The sequence below is a fragment of the Polistes canadensis genome, unplaced genomic scaffold (assembly GCF_001313835.1).
Source record: "Polistes canadensis isolate GaletaPanama2010 unplaced genomic scaffold, ASM131383v1 scaffold_4, whole genome shotgun sequence".
Lineage (NCBI taxonomy): Eukaryota > Metazoa > Arthropoda > Insecta > Hymenoptera > Vespidae > Polistes > Polistes canadensis.
In genome coordinates, this window is record NW_014569551.1 from 2,037,179 (window position 1) to 2,051,167 (window position 13,989).

A 13,989-nucleotide genomic window follows, 5' to 3' on the forward strand; every position below is an offset into this window, starting at 1 on the left:
AAAAAAAAAAAAAAAAAAAAAAAGGAAAAAAATGTATAAAATAAAAAGAAGAAAAATAGTTAGAAAATATTAGTTAATTAATTAAAATGAATTGTTAAATATAAAAGATTTAATATGCAGGTAGGAAAAAAAAGGACTAGAACAAGGACGAGTTAAGGTCTATTTTTTAATACTAAGCTTGGTGATATCACGAACGAGATAGTGACGTTGGGAAAAGTGGAAAATACGATGGAAAGGTTAGGGGTGTCAGGAGGGTATAAAGGGTGGGGAGAGGATCAGGGGAAGGGTGTTACGTCGTTGGTCTATCTTCTTCTCTTTTCGTGTCGTAAGAGGGTTGGTTCTAGCTTGAGAGGGTGTAAGAGAGGGTGACAGAGGATGAGGAGAATCGTAGGTGGAAGAAGAAGAAGAAGAAAGGGCCAGAGAGACTAGGTGGCGCCAATGGCGACTTGCCTTCTGGGACGCCTATCGATCCTAACCTATTTATAATTCATCTGACATTTCGATTCGATACGATAACCGTCCGAGGCCAATTGTATCCTATCTTCGATATGTTTTTCCACATTTAAATTAGATATTCTTTTTGTCCTTCATTGATTTATTATTTTTTTTTTTTATCTGTTGTTTTTTAATTACATTTATTTATTTATTTTCCTTTCGGTCGCCATCTTACATTTTTTACCCTTTGACATTATTCCTTCGTCGAGAATTCAAAAGAATAGATAAGATTTATTTTCATTTAGTTTTTTATCGATCAAGTTAGATGAAAATTTGAATATTTAATTAGTATATCTCATAGCTAGGAATAAGATTTTTATTTGATTTCACGAGAGAACAAGAGATTAAATGTACGTGTTAATATGCGAGTATGCGTGTAAGAAAATTTTTGAAAGATTAACAATAAGTGTTAAATGAAAATTGAATGTGTATAAGAAAAAGATTATACGTGAGAGAATTAAAAATAGAAAATAAGTATGTTCATAAATATATATAGAAGAGAAGAAAAAACTGCCTGTGTGTGTGTAAAAATCTTTCGATAACACTAGTTCTATATTCATTTTTAAAAAATTTTTTCTTCTATTTCTTCTACACCCCATTTTTCTTTTTTATTTTTCCCTAATTGTTCCTTCCATTTCTTTATTCATTCCTCTTTCAACAAATCTTTCTTCGTTCAATGTTGATTTTGAATTCTCCCGCCGTTCTTCTTAGGACTCATTTATTCTGCATGAACGGTATGAACGAACGAGGAGTTTCTATTTCCGCGCGCGGCCTCTGCATAGAGCAACCTCTTCTTTTCTTAGAAATGATCGATAAAGCGTTTAAATCGGCACCGGACTTTTTATGGCCCTCTTTTTTTTTTTTTTTTTTTTACTCTTCCACTCTTATACGGTAATTTTGCAAATGGAAGCCCGTCGTAGTTTTAAATCCTGTTAACTTTGTACAACTTTCTTACGCCATTTTACTTTTGTTACCCCCACTCTTCTGTCCCAACCAATACCGCCATTTTCCTATTTTTCCCCCCACCCTTTCTTTTTACGTAGAAAATTTGGAACATTTGTTTCTCGATTCGATAATTTATTCTTCGATTAAAAATTTTGAGAGAAAAAATAAAATTATTTCACCCCCCGCCCCGTCCTCAACCCTTTCCCACCACAATTTCTTACATCTTTTCTTGTATTATTCTTTTTTATTTCTCTCTCTCATTTATTTGTTATTTAATATTAATAATAATGTATTGATTGTTTTGTTAATGTTTGATAATTATTTCAATGAATTTTGTGAACGTTCAATGAACTATTTGAACGTTTTTAATTGTCACTTTGGCGGAATTGACTTCCGCTTAGAGCATTTATCAGTCTTCGTTTGGTAGCACATTGTTTTCCCTTCTTCTTTAATACTCTCAAGCATTAGTCGAGGTCATTGGCCTTGCAAAAGGTTCTAAGCTTATTTTCCAATTCTTTTTTGTTTACAATAAATAACGATTAGATCAAATTTTAGATTAAAAAAAAAAAATATATATATATATATATATATATATATGCGAATGTAGGAAGAAACTTAGGATATTTCAGAAATATTCATTCATTTTTAAAATTATATATTTTGTTCTTTTATTTGATAATTTCAAAATATCCAGAGAAAAGAAAATTAAAAAAAGCATTAAAGAAGAAAAAAAAATGAGAGATAAGAAAACAGTTGAGTAATTAATATGAAATAAGAATTATGTAATATTATAATTAGGATATTTATTAAAATCACATGTGTACCGTGACGACGAGTCAAATAAAAAAAATGATGTGTTACATTTTTACTCTTCTTAAATTTCTCTTTAAACAAAATTTATTACTTTTTTCATTAAAAATATTCACATTTGCCAAAGTGTATTATTATTTATTATTCTATACGAATAGAACGAATAATCGTTTCAATTTTCTTAAATTCGTAATAAGTTAAATACGTGCTATTTGAATGATTATATATTTTCCTTATGGGGGAAGGAGAGGAAGAAAAAAAATAATATGTTGACACGAATTTATTAACCCACTTAAGTGTAATGAATTTTTGATGATCGATCGGAAAAAATTTGATTGGTTTGAGTTGACAAGTCGATAACCTAAGTGTCTGGGCACGTTTAATGGTGTTGGTTGAGATGTTGTTTGAGTGGGGATAAAAGGGGACACCCAGTAGACGGGTGGGTCGTATTAAAAGGAATCTATGAAAGTGTGTTGGTTGGTAAAAGCTCGTTTGGCTAAGTTCCGAAGAAGAGTTTACTCTCTCTTACTCATTTACTATCAGTCTATCTATATATACATTTCTTTCTCTCTCACACACATTCTCTTTTACGTGCGACATGTTACACAAATACACGCAGAGTATCTGAAAGACTTTCAGGGACGACTGGACGAGAATAGACGAAAATCCAATTTTAATCGCGGAACCTCGACCCGCGTAGTATTTCCTGCGTGATGCCCATCATCAAATAATCAACAAAAAACACACACACAAACGCACATAGGATACATCTATATTCGCGCGTGTATTTTATATTGAAATATATTCGATTTAATTTATTATTATATTTTTCATTGTATAATATAATTATATTTTTATTATTATTATTAATAATATTATTATTTTTATTTATTTATATTGATTGCGAAAGGGTTGAGAATAATATGAGCTTTTTAAGCATATATCTAAACTTTTGACTGAGTTAGCAGTTTTGTGCGCACGTTGTTGTATAGAAAATTTCTTCTTTGTTCCTTCAACGAAAAATTCATTTAGATCGATTCTCCTATTATTCAATAACACACCTGGCATACCGTTAAACAACGTTACATTTATTTGTGGACACGGCTTATACATTACCATCAGTTTGTTTAACTTTCATATACATAAAATTGATTTAGAATCAAATTTTCTCAATCTTTATTATCGCATAGATATGTAATAGTATATTTGTTGTCTTTGACTATACCACATAACACGAATAATCATTTTTCATTCGTAATTCACGAGTAATTCTGTACTCGTTTGTAAAGTAATCGTTTTTCAATACAAATAACAATTCTTGCATCGTACAATGTAAAATCCTTGCTGTTACACATATTGAAAAATCCCTGATAATAATAATAATTATTATTACTAATATTACTATTATATAGATACATTAACTGATAACACTTCCTCTTCCGTATTTAACCGAATTATTCGTGTCAAAAATTTCGTATAGAAAATAAGAATGCATTTACCAAAAAAAAAAAAAAAAAATAAATTGCAATCGAGGAAGCAAATAGGAAATAGATGGGAAACTAGCTGTAGGTTGGTTTGACTAGTGCTGATATCTGCGTTAAGTGTCAAAAATTTTTGCATAAATAATAGAAATGCATTAACCCCCACCTCTCGGTCCCCACCCCAATTCCCAAAAAATAAAAAAAACAAAAACAAATAAAAAATAAATTGCAATCGAGGAAGCAAATAGGAAATAGATGGGAAACTAACTTGCTGTAGGTTGGTTTGATGTGCTGATATCTGCGTTAGTGTGTTCACAGTAGCACGTAGCAGAACCACTCTCAAGTTAAACGGCCAATCTCTCCCTCTTGACCCAATTCGTAAAACGTCCTGTGCGACGCACGCCTGACGTCACAGGTCTCTCTTTCTCTCTTACTCTTTCTCTCTCTCTCTTACTCTTTTACTCTCTTTTGCTAGAGTGAGTAACGCGTGAGGGGGTGCGTGCAAGGCCAGCAACCGAGTTCTATTCGTATATGTTTTCTTTCCCTTTTCTTTCCTTCTTTCCTCACTCTCTCTCACTCCCACTCTCTCATTCTCTCTCTCCCTTCTTCTTGTTCTTCTTATACATCATCTCTTTCTCTCTGCTTATTGGAAAAGATTTAATAGATTGTTGTTACCTATATATATTATTGTCAATGTTGATGATGCCCCATTCGTATACCCGGATACTGTGTTAAATACTTTAGTTGCATCCCGACCATAACTCGCGAATTTGTACTTCGAAGAATCCAAAACAATGAAGCAATTGATTAATTAGTGTACTATTCTTTGAATAAAACACATTCAACAAATTCGCAAGGCTAAGCTAGAAAACAAATCTAAATTTCAATCTTATGTATTATTATATTTGATGTTCGATTGGATCAGCAGGTTGCAGCACGAATTTTAAACGAGTTCAACTCTTTTTCTACCTTTTTTTTTTTTGTTTTAAATCTTAGAATCCAAATCCAAGGACAATTAATTCATTAAAGTCTCTTACAATTATAAAAACCCGTTCGATAGATTCTCAAGGGATAAAAATAAAAAAATAAAAAAGAAAAAAAGAAAACAAAACTTCGAATTCTCGATCTTACTGTAATAATTCGATCAATGCACAGTTTGAGTCAACAAAAAGTGGGCATACGTTTTCAACAAATTTTTTTCACGGATAAGGAAAAGAAAAGAAAGAACGAGGGTGAGGTTTGATAAAATGGTACGAGTTAATCGACATTTCAATAAATTTTATTTCAAAGAGACTAAAGCAATATTCTCATACGAATTTCGAGGAATAATAATAACAACAACGACAACAACAACAATACCTCTCACCCACTCCTACGTTTTTCTCCATTTTAAAACGTCAAAGTTTGATGAAATCGTTATAAACGTTCGGCTTTTAATATTCCGAAATAATTGAGAAATAATCCAGTAAACGTGAAAATCCGATAATTATTAACAAACAAACGTGAGAGAAAATGGAGCAAGTTTAGATGGAAAATGCAAAGAAAGCTTAATCAAAAGCATCGGATAAAGTGGTATTAGAAAGTATTAGTTTTGTTAATCCTCGACCCTAATAGTGTTATCATACAAACTAAATCTTTTCGATAGAAATTGTCGTTAAATGCATTTAACGGATAAAATCATCACCAACACCATCACCAGAACTACCACCTTAGAGACAAGTAGGATAAATCGTGAAGGAAAGTGTTTAGGTAAAGTTGTAAGAGTAACTATTGCAATATACATAAAGCCCCCATTAATGGGTCACCGGTTCGATGTCGTTGCCAGCAGCTGGTTATTTCGTGGCCTATCTCCCCTTATCCCTTCTCATAACCCTCACAACCACCCCCTCCATATCCCAACTTTATTTCCCTTCTATTACATTTAGCTATAGAGGATAGAAGATGCGTGACAGGAAGGACAACTCGTGACAAAAATCCCTCAGAGATTTTCAACCAAATTCGATACTGCAGTACGATCTAATTGAGTTAGAGACAATTTGATTGCTCGTTCTGGGAAAAAGTCAATTTACAAAAAAATGATCAAATCAAGTTATTGATTTTCTTTTCTTTTTTTTTGTTTTGTTTAAAAGAGATGAAGAGATGAAGGAAAAGGACCTTTGAAGTATTCCATTGAAGTATTCCAATTAGGATTAACGTAAATTATTTGGGGTTACAATAAAACGTAGGTTATTGGAATTAGGACAACATTTTTGATATATAATCTTAAAATAATTTATAATCTTTTCGAATTTGGCTAAAAAATCATGCAAATCTCATGAACATCTCATATATATATATATATATGAATCCAAAACAAAAAGGATATTAATAATCTCGCTATTATCAGTATAGAAGATAGAATAGTTCAGTATGTGTGCAAGAGTAGTAATACAGCAGTAACAGAAGCAGCTAAGGGATGTTCGTCACTGTGCGATGAGCTCTGCAGTAGAGACGAGGACAAGCGTAATAGGTGCCCTGGTTGGGTATTGATCCATGATAGGGCAGGGGGGTTGGTTGGTTGGGTTGTTAGGTGGTAGTGGTGGTAGTGGTGGTGGATGAGAAGGAGACCGGAGAACGGTAGAGACGGTAGGTATAACGCATGCGCACAATTCCATCAGGGGGTTCCTTCATCATCGACCCGCTAAAGGTGGGGATGAAAGAGACAGAGAAACAGAAGGCGTAATGCGGAAAAGTATTAAACGTGAGAGAGATAGAAATGAAACAACGATAGATTATACGAACATTTTGCAAACACACACACACACGCTACATATACACGTGTGTAAGTAAAAAAAAAAGGTTTAGTTTGTTGGATTGGTACGGTACCAACAACTGGAACGTACCCTCAAGCTCTTGCTTACTAGAGGGACACACACACACACAAGAGAAACTTTAAATCAACCTCGATACAGGGCACGAACACGAAGTTCGTACGATGCAATGTATGTACCGAGGAGTGGGGTTTTGTAAAAGGGGTTGCAGCTAGTAGAAGGGGGGTAAGGTGAAAGCATTAGAAAGAGAATATGTGTTCAAACCACGCGAACTACTCTTACATCTGGATGTTAGGAATATTTATATATACGTATGTTCTAACTCAACCCACCCACCTCTCAATCCCCCCTTGAAAATTAGTATGATTAAAGGACTGCAGTATGGAATATAACACGACATGAAATAGATTTTCTTTTATAGTTACTTATGTCATATTTATCGTATCAAAATATTTATATTTGTTTCATGTTTGTTATTGGATTGAATCTATTGTTGGTTTTTGTTTGCGTTAGTTTCATTTAGGGGTGTGATGATGGAATAGGTCTATGATAATGTAAGATTATGAGAAATTATTGTTTGAATATTTTTTTTCTTTTGCATTAGAGTAAATTACTTTTACCAATGTGAAATAAGTGGAGAATAATTTAGAAATTATAAAACATTTTGTATAATAACGAACGAATTTTCCCACGTCACCGAGCTGGAAGGATTTAAAGTTCTCATTATTTGGGTTGGTTGTAATAGCAGTGTGAGTGTTTCTCCTGTGGGAATTGTCGAGTCCCGAATTAGGTTAAGTCCTGTGACTCTTGCTTATAATTCGATACCGGGTCGTTGCAACCCTTCCATGATATACCCAGGGTTCTTTATTCTCAACTTTCTCAACCCTTTCACACAGTTTCCTTCATAAAGTACCTATCCCCAGTTGAAGTTGAATACAGTTATGCAACTCGATTAAACTTTGTTTGTAACTTCTGTAATGATAACAATGCTCTAATGATTTTACAAATTTTACGTTAACAGATTTTCATGTACTTATTTCGAGGAATTTATTTAGAAAAAAGTTTTAATTAAAAATTCAAGATTATTTTTAAAGAAACATTTATATTGATTTAATTAAAATGATATTGTGTCATGATGAATATGTTTATTTACGAATTTTTTCGTAGACTCGTCAAATTCCTAAAATATTTTCTTTTCAAATAAAATCATTGATTAATTTATTCCATAGATTAATAATAAATATAAAAATCATTGATTAACTTTTTTGTTCGTAGACTTATCGATTGAAAAATTTTCTCGTTTACACTTATAAATCATAAACTCATCAAAATGTAATCAATAAAATCTTTAAAATACGATCACTTAATTCGCATTTAAAACACGATCTCTCATCGTTATATTATAATACATTTATTATTCTCATGATAGAAACGAATTGATATTCTTCTAGGCTTTTTTTTTTCTTTTATCTTTCGAAGAATAAGCAGTCACGGTTCTATGAATGGAATTTATCTTGACGTCATTACACGCATAAGATTACGATAATCAAAAAGAGAAATAAATTCCTCGAGTAGAAACAAGAGAAAAATCTCAACAAGTAGACGGTTTATAAAAAAAAAAAAAAAAAAAAGAGCAAAAGAGAGAGAGAGAGAGAGAGAGAGAGAGGATGAAAAAAAATAAACGACTGCGTATACTCGAATCAAGAACACTCGGTTGAACGACCCTTTGCTATCCCTTTAAATCACACTCTTACGTTAACGATTTCAAGAAGATACGACCCTTTGCTTGGTTCAATGATCTTCGAGCAGCTTTCACAGTATCTTTTTGTTGAGATGTTGAGAAAGAGAGAGAGAGAGAGAGAGAGAGAAAAAAAGAAAGAAAGAGAGAGTCAAACGAGTTCTAGTATTTCTCACCTGTACCGTTAACGTTTACCTTTCCTATCATTATACCCCCTCCTTTTCTTACAATTGTTTTTACGATCTTTAAACAATTTCTCATCGAAGTCAAAAATTGGAAATTTAATTTATTAAATATCGTTGTTTAAAACACCACTATTAACTCTGCGATATTTAACATTTTCTAATATATTATGTATGTGTGTGTAAAATATTAAGAATAATTATTTAAACCACACAATATCAAAAACTAGTACACTAATTATCTCTCTTATTAAATTACAAGTAACATTATATATTATATTAGAGTGAATTAAAAATTCCTTTTTGTGTTTATTGCGTTGAAACTTTTTACTTTGAAATTGCATTAAATTGAATTGTTCTCTCGTAACATTTATCTTGAAAATATTAATTATTAAAAAACGCACCACGCGAACATTTGGATACATCCTAATATTTAAATATCAATCTATCGCGATCGATACTCTAATTAATAAATATAATAAACCTACAATTAGTAAAACACTGTACGTTCATTAAGTATTACATATCATTTGATATCATATCAAACACGTATTTACAACAAAAATATGCAAACGATGATTAACGTATGCGAAAATGAATGTGTGTGTGTGTGTGTGATGTATGAGAGTGAGTGATAGAGATAGAGATACATAGAAACAGATAAAGATAGAGATCTAATCATTCGAAGAGGTTCGTATTCAGTGGCACGGTCGCGACCAGGCAAGTTCTTAAGGTCAATTCATTGGTGAGTTACGAGTCGCCGCAATAACGTATCAGCAGCCACGTATACGTGGCTTCGGGACGCGATTTTATCGTTGGCGCTTTCCTGCGCCCGGCCCCGGCCCCGGCTCCGGCCCCAGCCCCAGTCCTGGGCTCCGGTCACTTCGACCACTTCCGTTCGCGAACGCTTGCGGACCTCTCTCTCTTTCTCTCTCTTTCCTTCATCTAATCTCTCTACGTGAACCACTAAGCATTATTATTATTCTCTTCTTCTACTACACATTTCTATCTATCCTACATACATATATTTATTTCCATGTATATATATATATAGTAGATTATGTGAACGTATTTAACGTGTGTAATACGTATAAATCTTTATATAGTATGTGATATATATATATATATATATATATATATATATATATATGTGTGTGTTTTACGAGTTTTTCCCTGTGTATGTGGTTACATGTATACATGCATATATATATAAGTAGGTTGATTTCTTGTGCCTGTATTCGAGAAACTCGTGTTTCTAAATGTGTTAAATGAGTACGTATATGGGTTTTAATATAATAAAAATAATCCGACAAAATTTGAAGTAACTAATTATTACTGCATATATTTTGTGAAAAGAGAAAAGAAAAATAAGGGTTATATTAAAATTAAGTCGTCCGGAAATGCTTCATTTTTGAAATTGGAAGATATTATTATAAAGTAGGCCAAGTTATGCAGAAAATTATAATCCTTAATTATCTTGAATGGAGTTAGTTTTGGTTGGAATTCAACTTATCTTTTCTTTTTTCTTTTTCTTTTTTCTTTTTTTTTTTTTTTTGAGAAGAAGAAATGTGGTACAGCTTTCTTTCCAAGATTTCATTTGATTTGATTTAAGATTCCGTATATTTTTCTCGCGTTTTACAATGAATTTATTTAATGTTATTTGAAATCTTGTTAATATAGTAAAAATAAAATGGAACAATGTCATTTGATAACAATTTTAATTATGACCCGATGAAAAGATAATTGTTCTATGAATTGATAATATTGTTCTAAATAAAAATCATCAAATTATAAAGATAGTTAATAATAAATTTAATTAATTGTTCATTATCTCATTTCAATATAAACTTGGTCAATTTCCAACTATTTATTAACTAAAATGAAATCAATCGAATCTAACACACTATGATACAAGTGTGATTTCCAACAACCCTTAAATACATTTATTTTCTAAAAAGATATTACATCCTCGAAAACCAATGGACAAATCTTTAAAAATGATAGACCATCCGGAGAAGAATTAGCATAATAGTTGAACATATCGTTAAAAAAAAAGAAACAAAAATCATCCACCCAATGGCACTATTAAATATAATAAATAAAATCTATTAAAGATACATTACAAAAATAAAATATAACTCTGCAATTATTTAAATAATAGTAATAATTGATAAATCGTGTAAAGGCGTAACTATTGTACTAATAGTTGACGGGAGGTGGGGGGGAGGAGAAGGGAGGGAGGGGTTGGTTGATGTAGGACTTAGCAAAAGTATTCGTATTCGTATTGATATCCACGTGGATTAAATTCGACACGGAAACCAACGTTACACCGTGTGGGATTGGATAAACGTCACACAGGGTCATTCGTTCGTACGTTCGTTTAAAAGGAACGATCGTAAAAACGTAACTTTGTTATGCGTTAGCCGCAGTTATAGAGCTGCGGGTTTGTTCGTTCGTTCGTTCGTTCGCGCGCGCACCTCATATATGTAAACGACAATTCCGCGACATTATTATCTCTCGTTCATCGTCGCACGCTCGTCGTTATTGAGGAAGCACGATTATGCAATTTCGTCGCCGTTTCGTTTCTATGACCGTATCCTAACTGAAGTTTCTCTATCTATGTTATATATATATTTGTATGTATACGTGGATATGTGTACGGTATATATATATGTATACGAAGCACTTACTACGTTCACGTTTTTCAATTTTTTCAAGTTCTACTTCTTTTAGCGCCTTTTAGAAAAGTGAAGTTAGATGCGACCGAAAAAGTCGACACCACGAGAAGTTGTCGATATTTACGATGCGCGGTCAAATTGAAGTTATTTTTGAGGTTATTCAGGTTATATTCGTTTTGGTACGCTAAAGAAGTATAACTTCTTACGTGCGTACATAAATACACACATCAGTTCTTATTTTCTATTTTATCGTTTTTTTTTAATTTAAATCTTATTTTCTATTGTAATATTACATTTTATTAAATTTATATGTATACGTGTATATGTGTACGTTCACGTTTCTGAATTTTCTATCTTTTTTTTTTTTTTTAATGCAGAGATCTTATTTTATTTTATACACAATTTTATTTAAACTTTGTGGGCTCAGGTATACGAGCATATATCGTTCAACCAATTATGTCAATTTTTGTTCAATAAAAATCTAAAGTTCGTGCATACGTTATGTTGAAACTCTACTGTTATAAACTGTTATAAACTGCATAACATAGTAAGAACTTTTTTAGTTCAACGCTAATTAGTCGATTAGTTTCGCGAAAAAATATGATTGATTAATAAAAATCATTTAAACGAAACGAGTGGGAAGAAGGGGCGGGGCAGAGAGTAAAATATTTTCGTTCGTAATAAAGAGGGTAACATAATTTTGTCTTTCTCTTTCGAAAGACCGGGGATTGATTTGTGGATAGAAAAAAAAAAAAAATTAGAATTCCTCTTTGTGACGAGAATAGATCTTAATCGTCATCATCATCATCACATCAGTAACATTCCTGAGTATGATAGTAATCATTAAAGAGAAGAAACGTAATTGATCGTCGTCCAGTTTTCCGAGATTTTTGATTGAACGACAAATGAAGTTGTGTGTCTTAAAGAGAATAAGGAAAAATAACGAGTGGGAGAGGGAGTAGGGGGGTGGGGGAGGAAAAAAGAGACACAGATATCGTTTAAAATTCTTTATACGATATCGCGATAGAAAAAGAGAGAGAGAGAGAGAGAGAGAGAGAGAGAGAGAGAGAGAGAGAGACAGAGAAAAAGATAACTAACTGTCTAGCTAGCTAGCTAACTGGCTAACTCTGATAAAATGCTTTTATCTTCTTTAGATGATCGCGATTAGTATTAACTGCTTGACAGATCGTGAGAATTTTATGCTGGCGTTTACAACGCGTTCGACATAATAATAATTTCTGATCGTTGTAGATAATCTGAAATAGTAGTAGGAGAAGGAGAGGGGGGGGGGAAAGAAGTATCATCCTATTTTCACGTGGCTATCATTTTTTTTTTTTTTTAATCGTTTCAAACATAAGATGATTACTTGCAAATTAAATATAATATTAATATCGATCGGAATCTTCTATTCTTTTTTTTTTTTTTTTTTTGTAAATAATACGATAACCCATAAAAGCAATCATCGTTTGTCGTTTAATATTTTTGCGAATTTTATTGTGTATATATATAGGATTTTTTTCTTTTATAGGTATCGAAAGATTCTGTTCTTTTTTCTTTTTTATTTTCGTTCACATAGAATGAACTTCCCCCCTCCCCAACCTAAAAAAAAAAAACCCACTGCGAATGAACCAAATTCTAGGCCAAGTTCACGATACAATACTTTCGTGGATGAATATGTTAGAACCATAACTGGGAAAGGGGGAACCCTTTGTTTTTTTTTTTCTCGTGTGACACGAAAAAGGGTGCATAACCCTTCTAGATGAAAACGAAACGAAAAGAAAAAAAAAAAGAAGTTCTAAAAGGGTGACCGTGTAAAGAGGACTTTTTAAAGAATGATCCTGACTTTCTTATATTATTATTATTATTATTAATATTATTATTTGTATGAGATTTATTTTTGATTGTAGGTTTTTTTAAGGGCATAGGATAAGAGACCACTGATGGTATATTTTGTTAATGTATTCGTTAAATAACTTATAGAAAAGTTTATTGTATATCGCGTGCTTGGAGCAAATTCACGTTGACTCAGCTAATTTGGCGCATAACATAGTTCGTTTGGTCTCTGCAAACTGATCGATAAATGCACAATTTTTGTTTCATTTCGATTTCTGCTAGAGTTAATATCATTAGTTTAAAAAAAAAAAAAAAGAAAACAATTTGACAGACAGCCCGTTAACAAAATACACCATGTATTTTTATATCTCGTATATTGAATTTTGTAGTTCCGTGTGATGAATGGGCTAAAGAAGGTGGGGGAAGGGAAAGGGAAGGATTTTTTTTGTTCATTTTACATTTTTATTTATATCCATCTCTTTTTTTTCTCTCTAATTTTTATACAAATTTTATTGCACATTTTTCCCTTTCAATTATTTGCACTACAATTTTGTTAGCAAATTATGCAGTTCACCCTTTAATCCCCTCCCTTCTGTCGCTCTCTCTCTCTCTTTATCTCATTCTTATTTCCTGAATAATAATAATAATAATAATAATGGTCGAGAAAGGTTTTTAATTAACAAGGGTCGTTTGCGAATTTTATGGTGCAGTGTAATCCCACTTAATAATAAACCGACAACCGTTCTTTCATTTAATGATTACACGTGAAAATTAATTTTTCTTATTATTTGGTTTTATTTTATTATATGAAATTACAATTATGGTAGGAAACTCGTAATTGTAATCCATATCTTGTGAGATGGATCATGATAATAATAAAAATGACGAGTGCTCGTTCTATTTAAAACAATAACGTTGTACATTATTCTTTTTTTTTTTTTTTTTGGTTCTTTTTTAAACTCTTCTCAGTTACGTGAACACAACACACGTTGTGTTGTTCTGTATTATTTTTCTTTT

The 13,989-nt window shown here is 32.0% G+C and overlaps 1 protein-coding gene across 5 annotated transcripts in view; it reads left to right on the plus strand.

Annotated features, from left to right (window-relative positions):
- The window catches only part of LOC106787185 (sodium/potassium-transporting ATPase subunit alpha), a 77,570-nt gene that overhangs the window by 42,853 nt on the left and 20,728 nt on the right, over positions 1 to 13,989 (plus strand). The window lies entirely within an intron of this gene.